This window comes from Tupaia chinensis, unplaced genomic scaffold, assembly GCF_000334495.1.
Source record: "Tupaia chinensis unplaced genomic scaffold, TupChi_1.0 Scaffold144276_1, whole genome shotgun sequence".
NCBI lineage: Eukaryota > Metazoa > Chordata > Mammalia > Scandentia > Tupaiidae > Tupaia > Tupaia belangeri.
In genome coordinates, this window is record NW_006204133.1 from 2,259,292 (window position 1) to 2,273,171 (window position 13,880).

Consider the following 13,880-nt stretch of genomic DNA (forward strand, 5'->3'; position numbering starts at 1 on the left):
AGTAAATAAAATTTTTTTTATTAGAAAAAAAAAAATATATATATATATACCTATTAGAGGGCCGGTTCTGTGGCCTGGTGGTTAAGGTGGCTAGATCCAACATGGTCAACCTCAGTTTGAGTCCTGGACCCAGCAGCCTGGAGAAGTATACTAGATGCATGCATGTGTGTGCCCAAAATCCCAACAGGATGGGAAGATGGAGGAGAAAGGATTGCAGTGTGACCATGCACCACTGGGGGTGCTATCCCCCACCTCTGCCAAGTGCACATGCCATCTGCCAATTGTTTTTTAAAAAAAGTAAACCTAAAGGGCTAGCAGTGGTGGTGAAGGCACTGGATTCCCACATGGCTGACCACAATTCAAGTCCTGGACCCAGTGACTTGAAAATCACTCCGAGTGCATGTATGTGCATGCCCAGAATCCCAAGAGGAGAATGGAGGAGAAGGGACTGTGGCATGGCCATCCCCCCCTAGGGGTGATTTCTCACTTTCTCTCTCTCTCTTTCTCTCTGGTGAGCACACACACCCTACAGAAAAAACAAAACAAACAAACAAACAAACAAAATTTCACTAAATGCATAAATAAATAAACGTATATAAAAATGAACATATATAGAGAAAAAAAATTTTCTATAGGACATGTGTGCTTGCCAGGGAGACAGAGAGACAGAAAGCAAGAAATCACTCCCTAAGGGGGAGGGTCATGCCACAATCCCTTCTCCTCCGTTCTCCTCTCAGGATCTTGGGCATGCACGCACAAGTCCCAGGCATGGGTTTCAAGCCTCCAGGTCTGGGACTTGAACTGCAGTTGGCCATGTGGAAGTCCAGCAACATAACCTTTACACCATCTGCTGGTTCCAACAAATTATATTTTTGATAAAGTAACCCTAAAGACAAAAAGAAGTGACATGAATAGTTCTAAATGTGTTTTCCATGGAGATACAGGTTAAAAACTGTGGAAGAACATATGTGTAGGTATGGGTGAATGAATAAATATTTGGTTGAAAAAATGGAATCAGGTTTATTATAGTCAGAAGAAGTTATGAACAAGTAAAGGGTCAAGGCCAGAACAAACCCTGTGGCATTGGGTTGAAATCAGAAACATCAGAATAAACTCTTGTTTGTTTATATTTACAGATAAACATACAGAAGTCATTGCAGGTATATATATATTGGGTTGTCAGAAAAGTCATAACATATTTTTGCATAGAAAAAATAAATCATGACTTTTTGGACAACTCAATACATAGATTGATATAAAAATACATAGTTCAGGGCCAGCAGGTGGTATAGTGGTTAAGGTACTGAACTCTCACATAGCTGACCGTGGTTCAGGTCCTGGACCCGGCACCTTGAAACACATCTAGCACATGTGCATGAGTGCCCAAAATCCTGAGAGGAGAATGGAGGAGAAGGGATTATGGCATGGCCATCCCCCGTGGGGGGTGAGTTCTCACTTTCTGTCTCTCTGTCTCTCCAGTGAGCACACTCACCCTATGGCAAAAATTTTTAAAAAAGTATTTGAGAGAAAAGTGATCAGCAGGGACCAGCAGTTAGCATAATGGCTATGTCACTGGACTCCCATGTAGTCGACCGCAGTTTGAGTCCCAGACCCAGTGGCTTAAACTCACGCCAGGCACATGTGCATGCATGCCAAAATCCCGAGAGGAGAATGGAGAAGAAGGGATTGCGGCATGGCCATCCCCCCTGGGGGGTGATTTCTCACTTTCTGTCTCTTTTGTATCTGACTTTCCCGCGAGCACACACGCCCTATAGCAAAAACCTCTCAAAAAAAAAAAAAAAAAGAAAAAGAAAAAGAAAAGTGACTGACATAGAGAATAAATGACAAAGATCTAACATATGAATAAGAATCTCTGAAGAAGCAAGCCAAGCCCCAGGAATAGAGCAAACACTAAAACATATTATTTAAGACATTTCTGAAATGAAGTAAACGAACTATATATTGAAAAAGTGTTCTGTATCCTTGAAAAAGTAATCCAGAAAGTTGCACTGAGAAATACTCTAGTAAAACTTATGGATTTTCAAGGAAAATAAATATTTTAGGCATTCAAACAAAAAGAAAGTCACTTGGTGTGGCCGGGTTGGGGGGGATCAGATTGTCTTCAGACTTCATAAAAATAGCACTTTAGGGGCCAGCAGGTGGCATGGTGGTTAAAGCACTGGACTCCTACATGGCTGACCAGTATTCGAGCCCCAGACCTGGCAGCTTGAAAATCACTCTGGGTGCATGTGTGTACATGCCCAAAATCCTAGGAGGAGAATGGAGGGGAAGGGATTGCGGAGTGGCCATGCTCCCTGGGGGTGATTTCTCACTTTCCTTGTCTCTCCCTGTCTCTGTCTCTGGTGAGCACATCCACCCTATGGCATTAACCTTAATAATAATAATAAAAAAAAGACACTTAATAGCGCTTTTATGCTAAAAGACAATGGAGTAACATTTAATAAATTTAAAGAAAGCAAATGTGAGCCTCAGATTTTATATCCGGCCCAATTGAACTTGAGGTATAAATGCTACAAATAAATCATTACGAACACACAAGAACCTAGGGAATGCGTCCATGAGAAATCTGCAGGACAAAGAGCCGAAGACTCCAAAGCCTGAAGGGTGTTAATGCAAGGCTGTCCCCTGCCCACAGGGGAAGTTCAGGGCTATGGCTCGGTAGCAGCGAGCTCTCACAGCACCCAGACGATAGTCTAAATACCATTTCACGTTTAAAGGAAACGAGATGAGTCCAGAACATCTCGTTCTGCCAGAGAGCAAGGCAGCTATCAAAGGCTGCAGAAGGTATGTCAGGTCATAGGAGCTAATCCGAATGCACTGCCACTGGCCAAAGGCAGAATTGGAGCCTCACGAAGAAAAATAACTGCAACTGCATGAGCCAAATCAAATGTGTGTTTCAGCCATTCTAGAGAAAAAGAATTGCATTTCTATTCTATCAAAAATTATGTTGGTTGTCGCTATAAATGAAAGTGATAAAAATAGCCCCCAAATAGAGCACATATGTTGTATCAGGCAATATATAAAATATATTGACTAATAAAATAGGCTAATAAAATAAAATACTAGTAAATCATTGTTCTGGGTTTTGTGACATTTGTGGCATTTTAAATTTATAATATGGTGTAACTTTTCTCAAATAAAATTTGAGAAAATATTAAATAAATACTTATTGAGCCCTGTAGGTGGTGTGGTGATTAAGGGCACTGGCTCCCACATGACCAACCACAGTTCGGGTTCCGGACCTGGCAGCTTGCTTTCTCACTTTCCCTCTCTCTCTCTCTGTCCCTCTCTGGTCAAAGTAAAATAAATAAATAAATAAATAAAGTTAAATAAAAGAATTTTTTAAAATAAATAAATACTTTTTTTTTGGAGAGGTTTTTGCTATAGGGCATGTGTGCTCGCCAGACAGACAGAGAGAGACAGAGTGACAGAAAGGGAGAAATCACCCCCTGGGGGGATGGCCACGCCGTAATCCCTTCTCCTCCATTCTCCTCTCGGGATCTTGGACACACATGCACACGCACCCAGCTGAGTTTTAAGCCACTGGGTCTGGGACTCGAACCAGGGTCGACTACATGGGAGTCCACGACATAGCCATTACATTAACTGCTGGTCCCAATAAATACTTATTTTTGTGGTGTGGTTTTCTTTTTTTTTTTTTTGAGAGTTTTTTGCTATAGGGTGTGTGTGCTCGCCAGAAAGACAGAGAGAGACAGAGAGACAGAAAGCAAGAAGTCACCCCCCAGGGGGGATGGCCACGCCGCAATCCCTTCTCCTCCATTCTCCTCTCGGGATCTTGGGCACGCACGCACACGTGCCCGGCGTGAGTTTTAAGCCACTGGGTCCAGGACTCGAACCGCAGTGGACTACATGGGAGTCCAGCAACATAGCCATTACACCAACTGCTTGTGGTTTTGAATTTGTATTTGGTATTCTTTTTTGAAAGCCACTGAGAGTGGACCTATAGCTCAGTGGTTAAGGAGCACAGGAGCCAGATCCCACATGGCTGACCACACGGTTAAAATTCCAGTCTCCACCCCTTAAAAAAAAATCACTCTGGGCATGTGTGCATGTGTGCCCCAAAATCCAACAGGATGGAGAAATGGAGAAGGGATTGCAGCAAGACCCTGCCCCACTGAGAATGCTTTCTCCTTTTCTCTCTCTCTCTCTCTCTCTCTCTCTCTCTCTCTCTCTACTTCTCTCTGGGGAGCGTGCATGTCCTCTGGCAATTAAGAGATAAAATAAAGTAGTATAAACTAAGCTGAAATAGTGTCCTGCGGCATTGTCGCCGTCATGTATGAGTTTCCCTAGGACAGTCTTCCAGCAGATGGCAGTAGAGGGCCTTGTTCTAACAGGTCCAGTCTAACAGGAAGCTTCTCAAAGGCAGCGGGAGGTAGACTCTACCTGGACAGCGCTGCTGCGTGTCGTTCCCACGTCCAGAGCAGAAGAGGAGCACGTTCTCCACCAGCAGCATTTTTTGATTCTCTGTTAGTCCACGGTGGCAGAGTTGCAATAATTTACTGGACTTACTTCTGAATCCATATACACATGACTGTTAGTATGTTTCAAGTGGAGAATATAGCTTCTCAAAATTAAAATTACTGGGAACCAGCAGTTAGGGTAATGGCTATGCCGCTGGACTCCCACGTAGTCGACAGTGGTTCGCATCCCGGACCCGGTGGCTTAAAATTCACGCGGGCGCGTGTGCATGCGTGCCCAAGATCCCGAGAGGAGAATGGAGGAGAAGGGATTGCGGCGTGACCATCCCCCCTGGGGGGTGATTTCTCACTTTCTGTCTCTATGTCTCTCTCTGTCTGTATGGCGAGCACACGCGCCCTATAGCGAAAACCTCTCAAAAAAATAATAAAATTACTCTAAAATGCCTTTTGATTTATAATGTCAACTATATGTGTGTGGGTGTGTGCCCCCTACAATACCCCCTACACACATACACACACACACACACACACACACACACACACACACACATGCACACAAATGCAAATGCAGTGATTACTCCTATAGAAAAAAAGATAATAGTGAGACCAGCAGGGGGCGTAATGGTTATGCCGCTGGACTCTGTGGCTGAGTCCTGGACCCAGAGGCTTGAAACTCACACCAGGCACATGTGCGTGTGTGCCCAAAATCCCAAGAGAAGAATGGAGGAGAAGGGATTGCATGCTCCCTGGGGGTTGATTTCTCACTTTTGTCTCTCTGTCTCTGGCTGGAAAGTGCACGGGCCCTATAACAAAAATCTCTCTTAAAAAAAAAAAAAAAGATAATGAGACACATATAAGCAGGAAACTCGTCAGAGAGCCAGCCTCACCGCACATCAGTTAAGCCTTGTGCACAGGGAGCCAGATCACACATGGCTGACCTCAGTTCAGATTGCTAAAATCCCGACAGGAGAAATGGAGGGGAAGAGATGGCTACATGACCATGCCCCCTGGGGAAGGGGGGTGCTTCTTCCCACCTTCTTCCTCTCCCTCTGGCAAGTGCATGTACCCTCTGTTAGTAAAAAGCAAAACCAGAAAACACATTTAGGAGAAGAGGCAATAGGCCCCGTGAGTGGTTGATTGAAGGAAAGCCCAATTATGGGTTTTGCAACCATCGCGTTGGGCGGGGCACATCATGTTGAGGACACTGAGTGTCCGCGCCCCCGCCCTCCCATAGTGCCATTAGCACCTATAGTAACCTTGACAGCCCACACCTTTCCATGGTCCTCCATGGGTGCTGAGGAAGACTGATGAGCTTATTCTAATGTCCGGAATTAATTTGGCTGTTTAAAAATTACTTGAGGAGGTGGCCAGCAGGTAAGTGATTAAAGTGCTGAACTCCCACATGACTGACCACGGTTTGAGTCCCGGACCTGGCGACTTACTTCCTTTTTTTTTATTTTTTTATTATCATCTTAATCTTGTTTATATTATATTGGATTGCATATAACTTTACAGTGTATTACATTGCTTTTTCAAAAGGGAATGCCATGCAGGTCAGTCAATACAGAGACATTAATCTCCCCACTTCATCCTTCAATATCTTTTCAATGTTTTGCCCAATCATTATTATTTTTGTTCTAATTATTTTTTTAAACAATAAATCACTATTTCTCATTTTGCTTGTAAAAAGAATTTACCCATCATGAAATACTTCTCAGACCAATCCAGTTGAGAATACTATACATGCCATCATCAACAGGTAATAAGCCCTGTTTCTCACTAACGTCCTGCCTCTCCATTGTTCTCTTGCTATCTTTCTCTATCCTCTTCTCTTCACCTCCCCCATTCCACACTGTCCTATTCTCGCTAAGTATCTTCACTGCTTTTATGTCCTCCAATATTTCGCTCTCTACCATAGAGTGCAGATGCAACTTACTTTCTTACTTTCTCTCTGTCTCTTTCTCTGGTGAGCACACATGCCCTATAGCAAATTTTAAAATAATAATAATAAATCATTATTTAAACTCTTTGTATAGGGGAGAGATTTTATTTACCTCAATGTTTTAATGTATATTGCATAGACCGTGCAATATACAAGTGTTATTATAATTCATTTTTGTTCTCTGTAAGCCATTCAAAATTTAGGTCCAATGCTATTAAGATTAGTAACATTTTCAACTAAATGTATCACTGTTTAAATATTTTAGATCCAGGTTCATTTAGTTTGGGCAAAAGGCAAACCCACATTCTTGGGGTGGGTGAAAAAAAGGAGGAATAGCTGCAGGTGGCTTGGCCACCCCTCCCCACGCTCTCATCCCTGCCTAGACCAAACTTTGCTCTAGGGCCTTATACTCTCGACTCTGATTCCAGTAGAAGGGAAAGCGTCCCTCTGGGTCCCTCTGCCACCTTTCCTGGTGCTTCTCCATCTGACAAGAGTCAAGCACTATTCCACAGCGAGATCCAAGACCTACTTTCCAGTTGTGTCTGGACTAGTGTTTAACTCGTCCCGGACAAGCAGCTCAGAGCCGCAAAGTGAAGTAGCTGCAGAATGAAGCTCCGGCTGGAGAGTGCAAAGCTGCTGCCCGGCACTGTCAGGGCCGTTGGCCTTTGGGCCCCTCAGCTCCTTCGTGGATAGGAATGTAGGGGTTACTGAATGCACTAGCTGGAAGCTCAGCATCTAGTGATCATCCTTACTTCAGGCGAGCAGCGTCCCCCCCCCCATTCTGCGGAGACCCGCTGGAAGGTGTTGGCAAGGAGGGTGAAGGTAGACAGAACAGTGGAGAGGTGGGATGGAGTCAAGAAACAAGAAGAGGTCAAGAGTCGGTAGAATGAGGCTCCCTCTCCCCACCCCCAGTTTTTGCCATAGGGAGGGTGCGCTTGCCAGAGTAAGATAGAGACAGAGAGAAGGAAAGCGAGAAATCACCCACTCAGGGAGGAGAACCAAGTCACAATCTCTTCTCCTCCATTCTCTTCTCAGGATTTGGGGCACACGTGCACACATGTCTGGTGTGAGTTTCAGGACTTGAACCATGGTTGACCCTGTGTGAATTCAGCTCTTTAACCACCATGCCACCTGCTGGCCCCAGTGAGATGACTTTTGATGCCTAGGAAACATCAACTTCTCTCTCTCTTTTTTTAAGGTTTTGCCATAGAGTGTGTGTGCCTGCCAGTGAGAAAGAGAGAGAGAGAGAGAGAGAGAGAGAGAGAGAGAAGTCATCCCCTGGGTATATGGCCACACTGCAGTCCTTTCTCTTTCATTCTCCTCTTGGGGTTCTGGGCACACACACACAGGTGCCTGGTGTAATGTTCAAGCCGCTGATTCAGAGCCCAAACGGGGGAATCCAGCCACCTTAACCACCACACCGTCTGCTGACCTCAGGAACATTGGTTTGTTTGTTTGTTTTAATATTTTTATGTTACACATTTAATCACTATACATCACTTTGCTTGTAAGTTGAACTTACCAATGCAAATACACTTCACACCAGTCCAGTTGAGAATACAAAACACATTCTCATCGACAGATAATAACCCACTTCTAACAATTTTAAAGTGTCAGAGAAGTGGAGCCAGCAGATGGCGTCGCTGGACTCCCACATGACCAATCTCAGTTCGAGCTCCAGACCTGGAGGCTTGAAACTCACGCTAGGTATTGTGTGCAATTGCCCAAGATCTGAGGAAGAGAATGGAGGAGACTGGATTGTGGCATGGCCATCCCCTGGGTGGTGATTTCTTGTTTCTTCTTTCACTGTCTCTCCCTGGCAAGCACACACATCCTAAGGCAAAAACCTCAAAAAAACAAACAAAACAAAAATGGTAGAAGAAGGACATGCTATGAAAACCTCAGAAAACTAAGTGGCATACAAGGAGGTTGGAATGTAGTTGAAGCCGAGGAGAGAGTGAGTCAAGGAGGAGGACACATCTATACATTAACATGCTAGGCCAAGTTGAAAATAGTGCATTGGGAGGCCGGCAGGTGGTGTGGCCGTTAAGGACACTGGACTCTTATATGGCGGACTGGGGTTCAAGTCCTAGATCTGGCGGCTTGCTTTCTCACTTTCCCTCTTTCTCTCTTGCTTTGTCCCTCTCAGTCAAGTTAAAATAAATAAATAAACAAATAAAGTTAAATAAAATAATTCTTTAATAAAAGAAAATAGTGCGTTGCATTTGGTAACAAGGAGGATGCTGGTGACCCTGGCAATCTCTCTGTGCTCAGTCTCATTCTGTCTTTTATTCTGAACAAGGCAGGTGTCATAGAAAAAGGCACCATTAACACCATGGTTTGGTTTTGCTTTTTTTTTGAGAGGTTTTCGCTATAGGGTGCGTGCGCTCGCCATACAGACAGAGAGAGACACAGAGACAGAAAACGAGAAATCACCCCCCAGCGGGGATGGTCACGCCGCAATCCCTTCTCCTCCATTCTCCTCTCGGGATCTTGGGCACGCACCCACATGTGTCCGGCGTGAGTTTTAAGCCACCGGGTCCGGGACTCGAACCGCGGTCAACTACGTGGGAGTCCAGCGACATAGCCATTACACTAACTGCTGGTTCCCATCTTGCTTTGTTTTTTTTAGAGAGATTTTTGCCCTTGCCAGAGAGACAGAGAGGCTGAAAGCGAGAAATTCCCCCACCCTGGGGGGATGACCCCACCACAACCCATTCTCCTCTGGGGATTTTGGGTACGCACGCACATGCACCTGGCATGAGTTTTAAACCACTATGTCTGGGACTCAAGCCATGGTTCGCTACGTAGGAGTCCAGCAATGTAACCATGACGTCATCTGCTGGTCCCAGCACCATTGTTTAATGTGGTATTGTGAATGAATTTTGTGTCCTTTTTGTGTATCTGTACTTTCCAGTTTTGTTTAACTGTAAGCATATACTATTCTTATCATCCAGTTATTTATGAAAAAAGATAAAAAAGACACGAAGGAGGCAGAGCCCTGGGCGGGGGAGGTCTCAGAACTAATGGTGAAGTGCTCTAGTCCTCCCATCTCAGTCCTGGTCAGAGAGGACCCTGTATGTCTAATATTCCTTATTCTCCTAATCTCCTGTGTGTGTGTGTGTGTGTATTGTTTTTCTTTTAAAAATATTTATTTTATTTTATTTGTTATTATTATTACTAATTTGCTATAGAGCACATGCACTCACCAGAGAGAGAGGGCAAATGAGAAAGCAAGCCTCCAGGTCTGGGACTTGAACCACCACGGGCCGAGTGGGAGTCCAGCACCTTAACCATTCTGCCACCTGCTGGCCCCTAGTCTTCTGTTTTAATTTGTGTTTTAAGATCATATTAGCTATATTTCATCATGAAAAGAGAGTGATAGATAAGTAAGGAATCAGGAATGACAACATTACAATTAAAATGATGGAGTTTTATCATTTTCTCCAGTGCACAGTATTTTCGTCCATTTGGGAAGTAAAACAAAATGGGTGACTTAAAAACAGACATTTCTTTCTCACAGTTCCCCAGGTTTGGTGTCTGGTGAGGGCTCCCTCGTTCACGGACAATGCCTTCGTGTGATGTCTTCACGTGGTGGAAGCAGCCAATGAGCTTTCTGGAGTTCCTTTTAGAGGGTATTAATCCTATTTATGAGGGCTCTACCCTAATGATTTAATCACCTCCCCAGGTCTCACCTTCTAAAGTTGTCACATTGGAGGTCAGGATTTCAAAATACAAGCTCTGGGGGAACATAAACATTCAGTCAATTGTCTGTAGGAATTTCATGATGTATGGATTTCATGAGACCAAAAAAAAAAAATTCATGCTCAGGAATTGCACTTCAAAAGTTGCCCATCTCTAAGACAAGGCAATTATACCGGAAGCCAAGCTTTGTGTCTATGAATTGCTACACAGGGGCAGAGGCAGTTGACAAAATCTGATGACAGCGCCTTCAAGTGTGTGATAACCATGAAGCTCACTGGCTTTAGATAGCACGGAAGAGCTTCTTTTGAAAAGGCAAAGCCTCTATCTTGAAAGAGTGGGAGAGGAAAACTTCAAACCTCTTTTGACAGTTCCTTTGAAAAAAAAAAGCCCGAGTTCTATTTCACTAAAGCAATGATGGTCAGATGACAATTTCAAAATAGTCTTCGGAAATTGTTTAAACTTCCCTTTCAATAATTAAAATGAGGGCCAGGCCGGTGGTGCAGCCATGGTGTGGTGCTCAAGAGAAGCCAGATCCCATGTGGCAATTGCGGTTCGGCTCTCTGACCTCCTTAGCCTGAGCACGTGTGTGCCCACAATCACAGGGGGCGAATGAGGAGAAGGGGTTGCGGTGTGGCCATCCCTCTTAGGGGGGGTTTCTCACTTCCCCTCTCTGTCTCTCTCCATGAAGCACATGTGCCCTATGGAAAAAAACTAAAATATAAAATAAAATTCCAGTGAAATTGTCTGATTAGGCAACCGCGAACGACACAGTGTACGTTATCGAGTTATCAGGTGACGTTGTCCCTTGGGTTGTGGTACAGCTCCTGAAGCATGCAGTCTTCACCAGCTCTTCGTGGCTGAGGGCAACAGCAGTAAACCCTAGTCTAGATGACAGTCTGCTTTGACTGAATGTTTTTGTTTTGTTTTGTTTTGTTTTGTTTTTAGTTGCCAGAGGGCATGTGCACTTCCAGAGAGAGGGACAGACAGAGGGAGGGAGGGTGAGAGGGAGAGAGTGGGGGTATATCTCTATTTTTCCATCCAATTGGAGTTCTGGGCACAAACATACATCCTCCCAGCGTGTTTAGCAAGCCGCTGGAGCCCGACTCCAAACGTAGCTGGCCATGTGGGATGGGGCTCCCGTAACTATTAATACTAAACTTTGGGGATAATACAACAGAATGATTTAATTCTTCTATTTGAAGTGATTATGCAAACTTCCCACTGTTAAAAAATCAACATTTACGTGGGGCTGAGGCACTGGTAATTCAACTGGATCCCCCTGGGGAAGTCCTGGGTTCCTGTCCCGGAGCCTCCTGGGGTATGTCATATGTTTACATGCCCTGCCTGGGCTGAGACGGGGCTGGATAGACCCTTTTGGGAGTGTCTGTCCGTCTGTCTCTCTTTTTCCCATGGAGTGAATGAATAAACAAAGGAATGAATGAATAAATAAATAAGTACGGGGCCAGTAGGTGGCATGATGGTTAAGGTGCTGGACTCTCACATGGTCAACTACGGTTCGCGTCCTGGACCTGGTGGCTTTCTTTCGCTTTTTCTTTGTCTTTCTCTCTCTCTGGTGAACACACATGCCCTATAGCAAATTAAAAAGTAATTATAATAAATGAAATTAAAAATAAATAATTCTGGGACAAGCAGTTAGCATAATGGCTATGTCGCTGGACTCCCATGTAGTTGACCACGGTTTGAGTCCCGGACCCGGTGACTGAAACTTGCCAGGCGCGTGTGTGTGCGTGCCCAAGATCCCGAGAGAAGAATGGAGGAGAAGGGATTGCGGCATGGCCATCCCCCCTGGGGGGTGATTTCTCGCTTTCTGTCTCTCTGTCTCTCTCTGTCTTGCGAGCACATGCGCCCTATAGCAAAAACCTCTCCAAAAAGAAAAATAATAACAATAATAGATAATTCTAAGAAGAAACCAAAATCAAAAAGGAATCAGTCTCACAGATTTGGTTTCAGTTTTGGACTCTCCTGGTGGTTAAAGTATAGCCCATGTTTTTTTTCCCATATACATGATAGGAGAGAAATCTTATGCACAAGTACCAAGGATATTCCAACTGAAAAGTCACCCCCTGACAGCATGGCCACACCACAATCCTTTCTCCTCATGGGAAACTGGGCATGCACACACTTGCCCAGAATGAGTTTCAAGACACCGGTTCCCGGACTAGAACCATGATCTGCCATATGGGAGTCCAGCATGTAGCCACCATGCCACTTGCTGACCCTGTTTGTAACTTTTTATGATATCTGACATGGATTTCTTTTAAGCATGTCTTATTCAAATTTCAAAAGAAGATGCAAAGGGACACCAGGGGCAAATACAATTACTACCTAGATAGTGGCAATGATTTCATAGGTATATGCATATGTCCAAATTCATCAAACTGCGTACATTAAATATATGCAGTGTTTTGTTCATCAATTGTATTTCAATAAAGTTATAAAAAAAAATCTGCCTTCTGTGTCAGCAGAAGCGCACATGTGCCAGGTGTGATTTTCAAGTAGCCAGGTCTGCAACTCGAATATGTCATTTCCAAACCTGCCTCCTGAGCTGCAAGAGGGCAGGTCCCCAGGGTCCCATGTGCCCTCTGGCAAATTGAAAAAAAAATCTATCTTTGTCAGTAGTAATATGTTTTGTCTTAAAGTCTGTTTTGTTTAAACTGCTTCTTTAAAAAATGTTAATTTTATTTATTATTATTATTATTATTAAGTTTGCTATAGGGCACATGTGCTCACCAGAGAGAAGGAAACAGGGAAAGTGAGAAAATAAGCCACCAAGTCTGAGACTGGAACAGTAGTCTCAGACTTAACTGCTATGCCACCTGCTGGCTCCAAAATCTATTTTGGTTTAATATTAACCACTCCAGCAGTCTAGCACTCTGTTGGTTACTGCTGCTATGGTATATCATTCCTCATCGCTTTACCTTAACCCTTTTTATATCTTGGATTTTAAAAAAATTGCTCTTCTCTGGATTGGACAGAGAGAGACAGAGACGGAGAGAGAGGAAGAAAGCCCCCCCCTCCCCCACGTGGTGTTGGGCATGCCACAAACCCTTCTCCTCCATCTCTCTGTCCTATTGAAATTTTGGGCACACATACACACTCACCCAGTTTTTTAAGCCACCAAGGCTAGGACTCAAACTGGTCAGGCATGTGGATTCTGGCTTCCTTAACCGCTAGACTCCAAGGCCAATCAGGCATCTTAATTTTAAAAAGTCTAGTTTGTATTAATACTCACTTAATTTCAGGAGCAGATAGAAACTTTGTTTCAATTAAGCTCTATCTCCTCCTCCCTCCTTTGTGCAATTATTGCCATACAAACAGCTTTTTATGTTATAAATCCATCAACACAACACGATTTACATTTATTATTTGTGTAGTCATGTTTTAAATCAGAGAGAAGAAAAATATCACAAACTGACTTTCAGTTTACCTTTGGTGGGCTGGCAGGTGGCGTGGTGGTTAAGGGCGTTGGAGTCCACATGACTGACTGCAGTTTGAGTCCCAAACCTGGCGGCTTGCTCTCTCTCTCTCTTTCTCTCCCTCTCTGGTCAAATTAAAATTTACCTTCGGTGCTTCTTTCCTTATTTTTTATTTATGTGAATTTAAATTGCTGTCTAGTATTCTCCCATTTTAGCCTGAAGGACTCCCTTTAGTATGCTTATAGGGTGGATCTGCTAGCTTCTAGCTCGCCTTCATTTTTTAAAAATTATTTTATTTAACTTTATTTATTTATTTATTTATTTATTTATTTATTT